At 32.8% G+C, this 15,180-nt stretch overlaps 1 pseudogene; it reads right to left on the bottom strand.

Annotated features, from left to right (window-relative positions):
* Positions 1-11,568: 11,568 nt before the first annotated feature.
* On the bottom strand, positions 11,569-14,772 carry LOC139907128 (enolase-like; annotated as a pseudogene).
* Between the last annotated feature and the right edge of the window lie 408 nt (positions 14,773-15,180).

A 15,180-nucleotide genomic window follows, 5' to 3' on the forward strand; every position in this document is an offset into this window, starting at 1 on the left:
TATTGATTTTATGTCCAGCCTTAATGAAATGTTATAACATAATAGAACCATCGCTGGCCACAGATCCAAAAATCTTGACTCCAGTCGGATTATTGGACTTCAAAACTAGTGGAACTTCCGTCGGATCACAAGCAATGATTCCTGTATTTTGCCGATTAATTTCTGCTTCCATTACAAACTGTTTCTTATCGACGTGCACAATGACTTTAGATGCCCATTGTGTTACATGTAAACCAAAAGCTTTGGTTAACGATCAGATCTTATGGCCATAGCCTTTAAAAGCCTATAAACAATGTATCTTATGAAAGAAAGAATTCAATTAGTCACTTGAAAGCCATTTTTAGTTCAAAATTTAAAGAAAAGCTTAGATATGGCAATTTAAAACATTCCCAATTTATCTGCAATACCTTATACATGTTTAACATAGAATCAAATATGTTTTAACTTAATTTTTTTTTTTTGAGAGAGAACACAGGCCATTAAAAAGAAACTATGAATATAAAAAAAAGCCATAAAGAAGTATAGAAAATCGATATTAGATCTATGAATAGGTAATAAAAATGGTTATACTTTATAAAAATCATATTTCATTGCTATCATTAAGCAAAATGAATTAGCAAGTACTTTAATGTTGATGAAATGCTCCTTATTCCCCCTCCCTCAAATAAGATTTTTTTTTCTTTTTGAATAAAGGGGATGATCTAATTAAGATATGAAGTAAATCTCATCAACTCACTATTACATACTAGGAAAAGTGTAAATTAATACATTTTATGAGGATGTAAAGCTAACATATCACCTAAGAGAGGATAAAATACAGGATATTGTACAATATTATAAATTATATAGATCTAAAGGCTTAGAAAAAAAGGAGGGAAATATACAAAAATTGGGTCAGATATAACAAGTACCTCCTTTGTGAGAAACAGAGTAACTACTTGTGCATATGCATCTAAAAAAATTGAAATGACAATTCCCCCTCCTCCTATATTTACAATAGAATTTAGTAGTTATGGAAAAAAGAATACAAACGTTTGAGAGTGACAACCCGTCAGAGAAACGATATTTTTTACATTATATATAAAAACACACTTCAGATACAGAGTGGTCCATTAAAATCTGAAGACTATGAATTTTAAAATTCAACAAGATATTATTTATTAGTTTTAAATGTAGAAGGCTTTCCTCATTATAACAGTAATTGATTTTCTCTAAATTTTTTCTAGAAATTTCGTGAAAATTATAAAATAACTTTCATATTTAAATATTATTAATCTATTAACTTTGGACTCTCTTGCATTTCTACAGATTAAAGTCGCAAATATGGTACATTATACGATGAGAAATTCAATACTACTGAGTATCACTTTACTTATGGCAATATATTACTAGCAAATTGATAAATTAATGTGATATAATGTATATTTGAGATATTCGGTTAAATAAGCATAGTTAAATTAAAACAACGATAACTTATAATCAAAAAATAAATATAAATTTTAATAGAAGTTATATGTAGACAATCAGACAAACTAAAAATGACAAATAACACAATATAACAATTTATTCAACAAATTATTCGCAAAAAATGTATATTATACATTTGGATTTTATATTTTTTTTTATGTAGGAGCTTTTGAGTAAAGAGAGGGGGAGGGTTGTTCACGAGGGATTTAGTTTCGGAGTTATTTGCCCTGATATCAAATTAGTCTTTTATTTAAAGAAAGAGTTCACTCAATTCTCAATTTGTACATTTGCCTATTTATAATAGAAATATCAAGTAAAGACATATTCTATAATATTTATATTAATTTTGGAAAAAAATCTGATACTTGAATGCAAATTTATTATTCAATCTCTCCACAGATTTTCTTAACTATGCTAGGTCCTGTAAGGACTGTCCAAAAACTCTATAACACTCTTCATGCGTTTGAAGACTCTCGTTCCCTCTGCATCCTTAAAATTTGTGTACCCATCAGTCTAAAAAGGTTGTCGATTGGGGAAGAAAATATTGTCAGAGGTATGGTTCTTTTAGATTATTCAAAGAAGAAAAATGGAAATTCTACTATAACAAGGGTCCTAAAATTTATGTACATTTCTTAACAGTAAAGCAGTTATTGCCAGCCAAATAATAACATTGTATCAGTCTATTCGGGAAGATGAGTTGATAGGTATCATCTTATGAGCTTCCGCCGGCTTTGTCTCTCGCTCAATGAACTTTTATATTAGGATGTGAGTCATTGAATTTTGCATAAGAGGGAATACAGTACCTCCAATCGACTTCACGTTATCAAAGAAATATATATATAAAGGGTTTTAAGAAATTTTAACTAATATTTGTCGTGATTTTTGGATGTTTTTTTTTTTTTTTTGGTTTAGTTTATTTAGTGTTTTTTTTATTTTAAATATTCGTTGAAATTCTACACCCGAGCAATAAGTAAAACTATGATATTTATTTACTTACTACTGGTAATAGACAGCAATGACCATCTGATATTAAAAAAGGGGCTTAATTCAGTAATAACATCTGTCTTGCTCTTGCCTTTTCCATGCGCTCTTATAAAAATCTCATCGACTATTAAACGACTGCAACATCTACATTGACTACATTGTTATATCTTTGATCAAAAAAACCATCATTTGGTTCAAAGATTCACACATACATTTAGATAAAGTTTTCTTCATAAATATAGATATATATTTACATTACAAAACAGATGGAGTGTTAAGCTAAACAATCTATTTTTTACTTCCATAATTTTTTTTAAACCTCCCATATTTTGAACCAACATACTTATGAATATTGTCGAAGTATATCATCATCATACTTCGAATTATAACGTATATATTGACTCTCTTTCATCTAATAAATAACTTCAAGTTTGAAGGAGATGAGATAAAAAGAGTAATTAAGAAATCAGAGTTGAATTAATGCTAAAACTTTCTTTTTGATGGACTATGATATCATCATGTCCTTTAGTGTATTTTTTGTAACAATAGAACATTTTAGTAATTCATGGATGCCGCAAGAGAGTGTCGTCAAATTTTGGATAAACCAAAGAAAATAATAAATAAGTTTTAGAATGTATTAATATTGGTATTACTCTTTCAAAATATGATAATGAAAGAGTAATCTGTATTTTGGTAACTGCACCAAGCAAAATATATTTTTATTTTTCGAAAATGTTCTCATTTTTAAAAAAATTCTTGAATGAAGAATAATAAGTATTATTGTTAGGTTGACCAAGTTGACAAACATTAAATAATTTTCAGTAACTATCCGGACTCAGGTTCAATTATTAAATTTGTTGTTTTCTGCCAATGAAACTTATTTGAAGCATAAGTTTTCATTTACACAAGAGTATTTGTTTCTCTAAGGTCTGGATGAGTATCAATATTGATTTGATACTCTATTTTTAGTCAGATATGTATCGAGTTTAATTGTTGAATTTTTTGAAACTCCATGATTCTGTATCAATTTGAAGCATTTAAGGGTAGAATATAGGAGGCAATTGGGAGGAACTGCGGGGAGTTTTTAGGTTACCCACATCTCTTTTGGAAGTACTACGCGTAGAAAATATATTAGTGTAACCACATTAGTATTTTGACAGTCCTTATTTAAGACTGAAGACTGTTTTCTCCTCCAGTTCAGTCTCGGTCCGGTCCAGTTCAGTCCTGAATATCAGTCCTAAAGCTTATAAATTTCAATCTTTGATGAAGTCACTCAACTTTTATTTATTTATTTTCTTAAATCAGCTCTAGTACTGATATTCCAAAGGACCGGTCCCAACGACTGATCGGACCAGTCCTAAAAATGGACTGGACCAAATAAATCAGGACTAGTACAACATCAACCCAATTAATATGAATATCCAAAAATAAAGTATAATTCATTATAATATTTAAATTCATAAACAAAATTTATTTTTATATTTTGCTCGCATTCATAAACATTAAAATTTTATTTTTTATGTACAGAGTGCGATAAAGAAATTTTCTGCATCATAAAAATGATATTTTTTGCGATTTCAGGTAACATTTCATGCTATGTTTAGATACATGTGTTATTTTCTTGTATAATTTGATCGAAATTAAACGAAACATGAGTTAATATGAATAAAAAAAGCAAAGTCTTCACAGTCGACCAGGTTTTGAACCAAAAAAATGACAGATTTATTGCAGCATCACCTAGGGAGTCTAGGGCACCTTCACGACAAAAACATCCGTCCCAAATAATAAGCTTGGGAGTAGTGGCATCTGATGGGAAGAAAAATGATCCCTTCTTCTTCAAGCCCGATGAGAAAATCGAGGCTGAGGCCTACTACAAGGTCCTGAGCTGGAAAATCTTGTCCTGGCTGAAGGGTATCTATCCTGGGAATAACTATGTGCGGACCCAAGACGGTGCACCCCGCCATACGGCCTTGAGGACACATCTTCTGCAAGGAGCACTTTGCTGACTTCTGAGAAAAGATCTTCTGGGCCTCTTCCAGTCCTGATCTCAATCCCTTCGACTTCTGTGTGTGGATTGTCATAGAGAGAAAGGTTGGGAAGGCATCACACAGAAATGTGTAAGAACTCAAGGCAGCATTAAGAAAAAATTGGCTGGCGATTATATTGTGGGAACCTACGCCAAGGTCCAACCTCGTGTGGAGACTGTGATTGAGGCTAGAGGCGGCCATATTGAATAATTCTTGCCGAGATTGATTGCTTAAAGTTTTTTCATTCACTTTTCTAATAAAAAGTTATTAAGGTTTTGGTGTTGCTTCTTGATCGCGGAAAATTTCCCTGTTGCACTCTGTAGAATAAGATGAGAAGAAAGGGGCTCCATATCTTATATTTATACGTATGGGGAATGAAATAATTAATCAACTCATTCATAATATATGAATCCCCATTAAATATGAAATGGAAAAACAGAATAGCTAATTAAAAAAAAACAAGGCAATATGAAAATTGGATGAATAAAGGTTTTATTTAAGATATTTTATAAGGAGTTGCGATTAATATTATTAAAAATGCAGCTCAATCCTTCAAACGTTTTATGGAATCCTGGTTCCGGAACATGCATGGAGTTTTCGTGTACCTGGATGATATTATCATTGAGTCCAAGTCAGCGGAAGAGCACTGGGCACTCCTCTTCATGGTATTGTCTAAACTCCAAGAAAAAGGTCTCCCTCTCTTGCTTGAGAAGTGCAAATATTTTTCCTAGGACATCACATAGGAGAGAAAGTAATTGCACAGCTCACGAGTGAGTAGAGTCAAGGTTATTCAATGGTCGACCCTCCAAAATTGCGTAGGGAACTCCAAGCCTTTTTGGGTATGGTTCAGTTCTATGCACAGCTTATACTATACGAGGACCTACATCCCCTATTGCGTAAACACGCCGAATTCCAGTGGAAGGAAATGCAACAAAGGGCCCTTCAAGCAATTAAAGATACCCTTTTTCGATGTGCTCTTTTAGTTTTTCGACAAGAAGACACTCCTCTATCACTTACAACGGATGCATCCTTGACAGGAATGGGTGCTTCCCTTGATCATTGGGCAGGTAGTGCATGGACACTACTAGCGTTTTGGTCCAATGCTTTGACTCCAGCTCAGCAAAAAAAAAAATCTTTTGACAGGGAACTCCCTTCAGTTAGAGGAGCAGTTTCTAATTTCTGTTGGTAGCTCGAAGTTGTTGAATTCGGCATCTAATCAGATCATAAGTCGTTGAGTTCAGCGTTGGAGTGAAATAACCCATCATGGACCTTGATGCAGTCACGAATATTTGTTTTTTTATTTCAGAGTTCCATTGTGAGATTGTTCACAAGTTTGGGAAATCATACTTCGTTATCAGGACTCGTGGGCTCCATAAAGGCCAAACCACTCCTTTTCTTTTTTAGAATTTGTCATAAAGGATCAATCCTCTTTGGATCTAAGAAGATAGGATTTTAAGACAAGGCACTTCCCCACACGAAGATTCAGGGAAGCTTCCGTGGCCTGATCTTAGAATGAATGTAAAAACATGGACGGAGAGCTGCATGGGGTGTCAAAAATGCAAAGCAGCAATACATACATTTCGGATCGACACCTTTTCAATGCGGCCCTCCAAGATTCGGTGTCATACATGTAGACCTAGTAGGATCTCTACCCTTGTCTAGGGGATACATCCACCTTTTGTAGTGATGGATAGAGCTACGAGGTGGATAGAAGTCCTCCCTATAAGAGATACAGTAGAAGACAAAGTAGTTAAAACTTTCTTCTCGGGATGGTTTTTGAGGTTCGGTGTTCTGTTTTCTATTTACTCAGGCCAATTAACATGAGAGCGTCGGAAGCATTTGGGACATCATGTTTGTGCTGCTTATCATCTGCAGGCTAATGGTCTTTCGAGAGACTTCACCAAACATTGAAAACTTCTCTGTCGTCGAAGATGGTGAGGGAAGGAGAGTTGTGGCTGGAGGCCCTCCCTTTTGCCCTTCTTGCCCTAAGATCAAAGAAGGGTAAAAGGGAACTACATTTTTGCGCTTGTTCCATTTGTTGGGTACAACTCCTTGACTGTCGTCGTCTTTAGTGGAGTTCTCAAATCCTTCTGACTGCAAAAGGCCTCTGTAATTCTTAAGGTAAATAAAATCACATTGATCGAACTTTATTCCAATTATGGAATGAGTAAATTGAACTATTTATTGATAAAAAAAAGGGAATCTTTTCTATATAAAATTACATTGGTATTGTTGTCAAATTTATCATAAAACGTCTAGTCTTGTACATTTAATCTATCTTTAAAAATATAATTTCGCTGATAATATTAATTATAACTAAGTTTTAGAAATTGTTTTGAGGTTAAAAATTCAAATATATAAATGGGTTTAGAATTAAATGTATTTAATTGACATAAGTGTTAAATATAAGAATGCTGACTGCGTCTTTCAACTGGAGAAAGAAAAACTTTTTCCTTTTCTTCTTCCCCCCTTCATACGTAGATAAGAAGAAGAAGGGAGTTTTAATATTCTTGTAACTATACTTCTTCTGGAAGTTTAAGGACATTAAACACTCTATCCACAAGATTCAACCGGAACCACAAGCGTTGGTGTGGTTAAAGGAAGCAAAATGTTTTTGTTTTTTTAAATTAGTCAATAAGACCAACTTTAACACTGACATATATGGAACCGTTCGAGGTCACGGAATGGGTTGCAAGAGTGTTCAGAATTGATTTTGGACACCGCATGGATTTCATGTCGGTTGGCCGGCTAAAACCAGCTTATGGGGTAAACAATTTTATTATTTTAAGACTCTGAAATCAGTAATTTTAGATTATTTTATTACATGTTTTTAGTTCAAGACTCAGACTCTCGTGGGGCTACTGAAGGACTCTTGATTCTAGTTTGTTAGTTTTAGTTGTTTTATCTGTAGTATCTTTTATTTATACCGTGTACCTTTTTAACAACAATATAGTAGTGTTTCAGGTTAAGTCTTCCGTGAAAGTTCTTTATAAATAGGACATTTTTACTGATATTTTAAATACTTTCTACAAGTTACTTTAATACATTTTATTTCCTTTAATTTAAATTACCTCTTTTCTATGAGAATTAGCATAAATAATAAATAATTTTTTATGTAAAAATATATAGTAATTAATGATTGGCATTTCTTTGGAGTCACAATTGATTTGTTAAAAAAATCCAAGGTGATGTGACTCCCGGTAAAGACTCCTCTCCGTGAATTGAGTAGAAAGACTCATCTTTCGTGTTTTCGTTTTTAATGGCCTTCATCTTGTATCATTTTTAACATTAATCTACATGCATCTCGTCATTACTTATTAAAATTAGTACATTAATAATAACTTTATCACATGCCATTATATAATAATGTGAAAAATAAACATTGAACGCAAGTTAAAATATATTCATCTACTAATTTCTTCTTGAGTAGTGTTGTGTGAGTACTTATTTATTCAGCCCAGTCGAGTCTTAGGACCGGTCCTTAAGACTGTTAATCCTTGGGACTGGTCTTTAAGACCTTCGAATAATGAAATTTTTCTTAGAAATGTCAAGGGTTTATTTAGTCAAAGAATATATATATATATGATATATGTATTAAAAGCATTGCACATATCTTGTAAATAATATTTACTTTTTCAATATAAAAAAAAAAAACCTTTTAATTGTTTTACTTAATATTACAATTTATTTATAACGAAATATTTAAAAAAAAAAAACCCTGATTGACGTCAGGAGATATCGATTTTACCTTCTTAAATAACCGACATGTGGGACTGGACTGAACTACAGTTCTAAATAAAGAACTGACACAAAAGTAGTACCCGGCATTGCCTAGAATTATTAGACGTACTCTAAGAGACAAACGTTTCTTGTATAGTAGATAAAAAATGATCAGAGTCACTCTTCATTAGTCATTAGCAAACTCAGACGTATTTGTTTAATAAATAGATATCAGAAAAATAATAGTATGATCTGACAATTTCCTACAGGTTAGAGCAGGAAAACGTGGACTCTAGAGATGGATTTAGAAATACATCAATAATTTTATATTTTCAATAATACGGAAAAAAATAATTTAAACAAAACATGAACAAAAGGTTTTTGCAAAACTTTTTTCACTCAATATGGCCACCTTCATTATCAATCAAATCCTTTACACATCGCCTGCAGGCATGTAGGAGTTGACGAAAAACTCCTCTGACAAGTTGTCTCATGCAGCCATCATGGAGGACTTCAGTGAGTCTATATTTGGTTGTGAGGTCCTCTTGATTTCCCACTCCAAAGTGTCCCATATAGATAAGTCCAGTAGAATCAAATCTTGTGAGCAAGGAGGGCATTTCTCTATGGATCAGAATCGAGCCAATTTATCTACACAGAACCTCCGAGTAATTAGTCTTTAGCCATGGCTAGATGGGGTACCCAAGCACCTTATAATAGGCCTCCTGCCCGATTTTCTCTCCAGCCTTGTAAAAGAACGGAGGCATCTTAAATCCATTAGAGACCACAAGTCTGAGGACCATCAGTTGAACCGGATATTTAGTGTGGTAAACCCCTCGGAACTTTTCTTTTGTTTCTGCAAGCCAGCGGTAGGCTTGGCTGTTGTGGAATTAATCAACTGTGAAAATCCTCTTGTCCGAGAATACTTTCACTATTGACCCATTAGCCTTTATACATGTGAGGATTTCTTGCACCTCTTGTGCTTTTATAGAGCACTATATACAGTGGACCCTGCATACACGCTAAATACCACGTGCAAGACACCTGCTAAATTTCATTAATATGACTACATTGTTATTTCTTAGATCCAAAAAGGACTGTATTACTGAAATAAATTTATACAGAAAGAAAAAAAGATAGACTAAGCTCGGTTTATTAATATAGATATCATATTTAATTTTATAATGTAACTAAATTATTTTTTTATAACTCATTTCAATGTGAAGTAACCTTGAAAATTTAATCAAAATATAGGTAGATAATACAATACGAGAGGAAAAACGGTAGGTCCAGGCTGGATAAGCAAATCAAATAACTCTATTAGCGAATATAGCCTATAAGGGGAGGGATTCTATAGCCACTTTGAAAAAAAATGATTGTAAACATTTTCTACATTTTGGATTTCTCATCAATCGAAAGGGAGTTGAAAATTGGAATGTCTCGAGAACGCTGTTTTAGTTCACGTCAGAAGTTGTTTTTTTTTAAAGATAAGTCTTTTTTGATTATGGAGATGTACTGATTAACTATAAGTAAACATTATACCAATAGAATAACTCCATCTGATATAGGGATTGTCTTTGAAGTTCAAGAGTTTAGAAGCAACCAAGTATGGTACCTATATACATTGAGTTCAAGAAAATATATTCTCCCGATTAGCCGCTTAGCTACGTCGCTCTATACGACAGGAGTTCTTGATTATTGTGCTTCACTGCGTATATAATTACATCCTACTCAATTTTCCACAAATCCTTGCATAGCACTGTCGTAGTCATGGTTTTTTATTGGGCAGGAGGGGTGGCTCGAGTGACTATGGATGACTCACCATTAAAAGATCGATGATTACTACCACTGAAAAACAATATTGGTACCCCCGCTGATTAATTACAATCCTGTACAGGGTGGACGGTACAATGAGCTAATTCGAGGGGCTTAGTCTTTCCTAAAAGTTTCTCCAGATCTCTTCTTCTACCATCTTCTACCTACTAATATCTTCAATTTTAGTTTTTGAATGCTTTTGAAAATTATAGCAGTTGGAGAAATTATTTGCCAATTAACGTACACATTTTTGGCCTTATTTTCTTCCTTTATTTGAAAGGAAGGTTCAATGATGCAATGGAAATGAATTTGAAAGCAAATTCCTAATTTTAATGGCACGATTTCCCTTCATTTTTATAAGAACATTTTTTGCATGTTGAAGAATCAGGAAATACATAAATATTTTATATTGAGTCCTTATCTTTTATATTTCTAATTTCAAACGTAGAAAAACAATTCTTATATAATGGAAAAACATTTATTATCATTGCAGTTCTAGGAAATGTGGAGAATATTGAATAAATAAGACATATATTTGGGTCAGAACCAAAAAAATTTAAGTGGCTTAACCAAAATAATTAATTTTATTGAAGAAATAGAAAATTCATTATTTTGGTTTATCCACTTACTTAATTAACATATGTGTGTAGAATGAACGCACCTTGATCGTCAGGACTCTTCCCATTTGACTCTATTAGTAACACTTATAATAAAACGACATTCATCATATTTATATATATTTCATTAAATTTGTCAAAACTTTTAATGGAATCACTTCTCCAACCAAGTACACTGATAATTTAATATACATATATTTCAAACAGTCATTTAAACATAAATTATAATGAATAAAAATCAAATCTTAATTCTTAGACCAATAACAAGTGAAATATCATCCATATTAACTTTCACAACAATATACACAAAACATTGTTTAGAGCATTGTTTTATGAAGTCTCAGTTAATTTGAAACTAGACTTGTAGAGAGATAAAAATGTATTCATAAAGTGCGATTTAAACTTCATATGCAATTTTCTCATTCACATAAAATAGCGATTTACGACGTTTTGCTTCTGACACCACATGATTATTTCTTATCATTTTTCTAATGACGCCTTTACCTTTCCAATAGAGTTCTAACATGGAGCAAGATAAGAGTTCTGTGATGTATCTTGCAAAAAAAAAATCTTGTTGTTCTTGCAAAAGCGAAAATGAAATAAAAATCATGGCACTAGCGAGGGGACTAGAGGGATTCTACCCCTCACTCCCAATCAAGGATTTTTTTATTTTTCGAGAAAAAAAAATTATGGGCAAATGATTTTTTTTTTGAGGGGTTATTTTCTAAAAAAAGGTCATTCGGGCGGGTATTTTATGCAACAATTTAATTTTTAAATTAAAAAAAAAAAAATCAATAACCAAAGCCCCCTCTCCTCCCAAAGAAAAAATATATATATTATCCTGCAGACGGCCCTGACTAGTTTGGGTTCAACTTATTTTATTACAAGTTTTTTTTTGTGGGTAACTCTAAAAAAAGTTACCCGACCCCTCTTTTAGATAATTAAAAGGGCTTTCTGAGCTTGTCTCCAATATATTCAGCGTTGGATCCCAACTCCTCTTTAATTTGGAACAATTGAAAATATAAATATAAACATTCTGATCTGCTTGGAGCTCCAGTTTTGATTTCACCAGTGCAAAGACCAAAGACGAGATTAGCAACAAAACAATCCTCAGTTTCACTGGATCTCTGAGATACCAGGGTACTCCAGCTGTTACTCTTGGCAAAATTGTGGGCCTGAATATATTCAGCACCTCATCTAATTTGATTTACTTTCAAGAGGAGGCAGTAGCAAGATTTATTGTGAGCAGCTATTTGAATACGCTTGGGGTTAGTGACTATGAGATCATCTCCGACAATCTGAATGTCAGTTTGAGATGTCAATGAAGTCCATCCATACCAATCATTTTGATCGTAGGGATTTTCAATGAAAATGATTGGCGAATCCTTGATTAAACCGTTGTACATTTTACCAAGTGCATTGGAAGTAAGCCAAGTAAGGCTTCATTGGATTCATGATTTTTGAAATTTAAATCGTACTTTCCATTCTTGTAAAATTGGGAAGCAGCAACGTCCATTCCGATATAGATTTTAAGTTGATTCCAGTAATATGTTTTTACCTTACAAGATATTAATGGTATTATGAATTATTCTTAGGGGTATGAAAATTGTCAAAATTCTAATGAGTATACATTTTCAGAAAAGTAAAAGTTGGTTACCTACAAAATTTTTGTAGTCATATTTCTCCATATTTTTAACATTCAAACATATTAGCAAGCAAGGAACACTATAGTCTTTATAAAAATATCTGTCAATAGATTTGTCCCCCATCAAAATTGCCAACATATACTATTCTTTTTAATTTGCACTCAGGAAGATTTAAACAAACTTTAACATCCCTAACTATTCCTCACTATTTTAAAAATGTAAACGTATTAGGGAGTAAGTGAATTTATTACACCATAGTTAAAAATCATTGCTGTCAGTCAATGAGTAGTCATTCAAATTTACAATATTTTTGACATGATCTCTCACGGGGTTATTATGCATTACCGGGTAATAATATTATTTCTTTTATTTAGTAATACAATAGATTTCATTAAATAATATATATAGTAAAATACATATTATACTGGGAAAACAGAAATAGATAAGTATTATTGATAAAACTAAGCATTCACCTTGTAATTATTAAATGATTTTTTATCATAAAGTTCATACTTATATTGTAAAATCTATCATTTTTTATCTATAATATTAGTTAAATTAATATTTATGTTATAATAAAAATTAAAAATATAAAAATATATATTTACATCCTTATTAACGATTTTTAATTACTATTCTACGGTGTTTTACTTACGTATATGCAATATACATGTAGTTTTTGAACTTTCACTCAATTTTACTATAAATGATTATGTTTGATATTCTTTTTTGGAATATTAATGAATTCATGATTTTTATAAATCACACAATTATTATTAATTGAATGACTTTACACTATCCACTTATTTAAAATATTCGTATTTAGCTTTTTTTTCAATGGTTAAAATAAACGACACCAAAATATTTAAGATAATATCTAATTAATTAAGAAAAAATTTCGTATATTGTAAATCTATTGAAATTTATAGAATATGTAGGTAGTAGTTGAGTTCTGCATCATAGATACTAGTGTTGAGACTCGGTCCAGCACCGAATTTTTTTTTCGGTTCCGTCTTACGTGATTTTTTCTTGGCCGATTTGGACCGATTTTTCGGTCCGGATCGTGGACCGATTTTTTTTGGTCTCACTTTGTAGACCGATTTTGATTCGGTCTCAATTTATGGAACAATTTTTTTGGTCTCATATACTATGAGATACCATTTTTTTTAGATCAACTGTCATTCATTTTTTTCCAAAAAAAACTAAAAAAGTACACAATGAGTTCTAGAACAAATGCTTTATACATATAAAAGACAGCGGGATCAAAATTAATCTGAGCTATCTCTGTTTAAACTTCATTTAAGGTCATTGTACTTGAAAGAAACATATGATGTCATGTTGTGAACAATTTATCTGTAAAATTGGTCTAGACCGATTTTTTTGGGACCGAACTAGAACGAATTTTTCTTTTGGACCGATCTAGACCGAACTTTCCCTTTGGACCGATCTAAACCGAGTTTTTATATGATACAGAACCAAACCGAGCTTTTTGTTGGACCGAACTAATTCGTTCCCACAAAAACCGGTCTAGGATTTCCAGACCGAACCCCAACACTAATAGATACATTGAATTCATCCTGACTCGAGTTCCAAACTTTGAGCATAACAGGACATTCATTCCAGCTGATAACCTGGAAGAAGACTCTCTTCATCATAATCGCCATCCGAGTTTCTAAAGGACAAATCAATTTTACTCCCGGCATATGAGAATGAGATGACAGTTAATATTCAATTGTGTCATTAATTAAAGGATATTTACCAATGCTGGTGAAATTGATATTGATATATACAGGTGCCTTTTCTGTCTACCACAAAAAAACCTCTTTCAAATAAACGCAGTTTCTTCTCCTAGTACTTATTTACTTATTTGATAGCCATAAGGAACTGACCTTATAAAAAAATAAAATAAAAACACAGCTGAGATAGCTGTGTGCAACAAAACTAACACGTTAAAAATGCTCAGGATAAGCAATCTTAGGTATTAGTTCAAAGTGTGATTTATTATTCGAAAATTTTCATTGATTACTTTACTCAGACTTACAAAATAAATCAATTGTATCTACTTACTTATTAATTATACAGGGTGAGGACTTAAAAACTATAATCCTCTTCGAGGCTATCTAGCCTCAGTTCTAAAACTCTCATAATTTTGTACTTTGTATTATTCGAAAGAACTGACAAACAGCTACAATTTAATGTGTGTTATCTTTTTGTGCAATCAAAAATTTCCGAACAACAGGCTAAACGGCAAAGAGTGCGCCATCTTTCGGGCAACAGTCGACAAAAGTGGATGCTGTTCTGGAAAAGAGATATGATATCTTCTTGGCTGAATCAAGACCTAAGGTCGAGCGAATCTTACGTACCAAATATCCAGCTAAGGTCATGGTGCTCGGTGTTTTGGTGTCCGACGGTAGCCAGATACCTCCCTACTTCTTCAATGCCAACGAAAAAGTCAACACGGACGTCTATCACAAGGTCCAAGATAACATCTCTTGCCATGGTTGAAGAGCACGTTTCCTTGGGACAACTATGTGTCTACCCTAGACGTCGCCTCGGAACACACGTCCAAGAAGGTGCATCATTTCTGTAGGGAGAACATAGCTGCCTTCTGACTGGCAGACTTCTATCCTTCGTCCTCACCTGACGTGACCCCCTTGGACTTTGGTGTTTTTTGCGTCTTGGAGGGCAAGATGAACAATACTTCTCACACGAATATCGATGCCCTGAATGCCGTGATCAAGGAGGAGTGGAACAACTTGTCCCTGGACTTAATCAAAGCCCAGCTGTGTTTTGGGTTATCCGTATTAAAGCCATAATTATATAGAAGAACATATTTAATAAAAAGTGTAGAAAATTGTTAAATTACCAACTTTTGCTTCAAAAGTTTGCCATAAAAATGGCACAAAA

This window comes from Lepeophtheirus salmonis, chromosome 14, assembly GCF_016086655.4.
Source record: "Lepeophtheirus salmonis chromosome 14, UVic_Lsal_1.4, whole genome shotgun sequence".
NCBI lineage: Eukaryota > Metazoa > Arthropoda > Copepoda > Siphonostomatoida > Caligidae > Lepeophtheirus > Lepeophtheirus salmonis.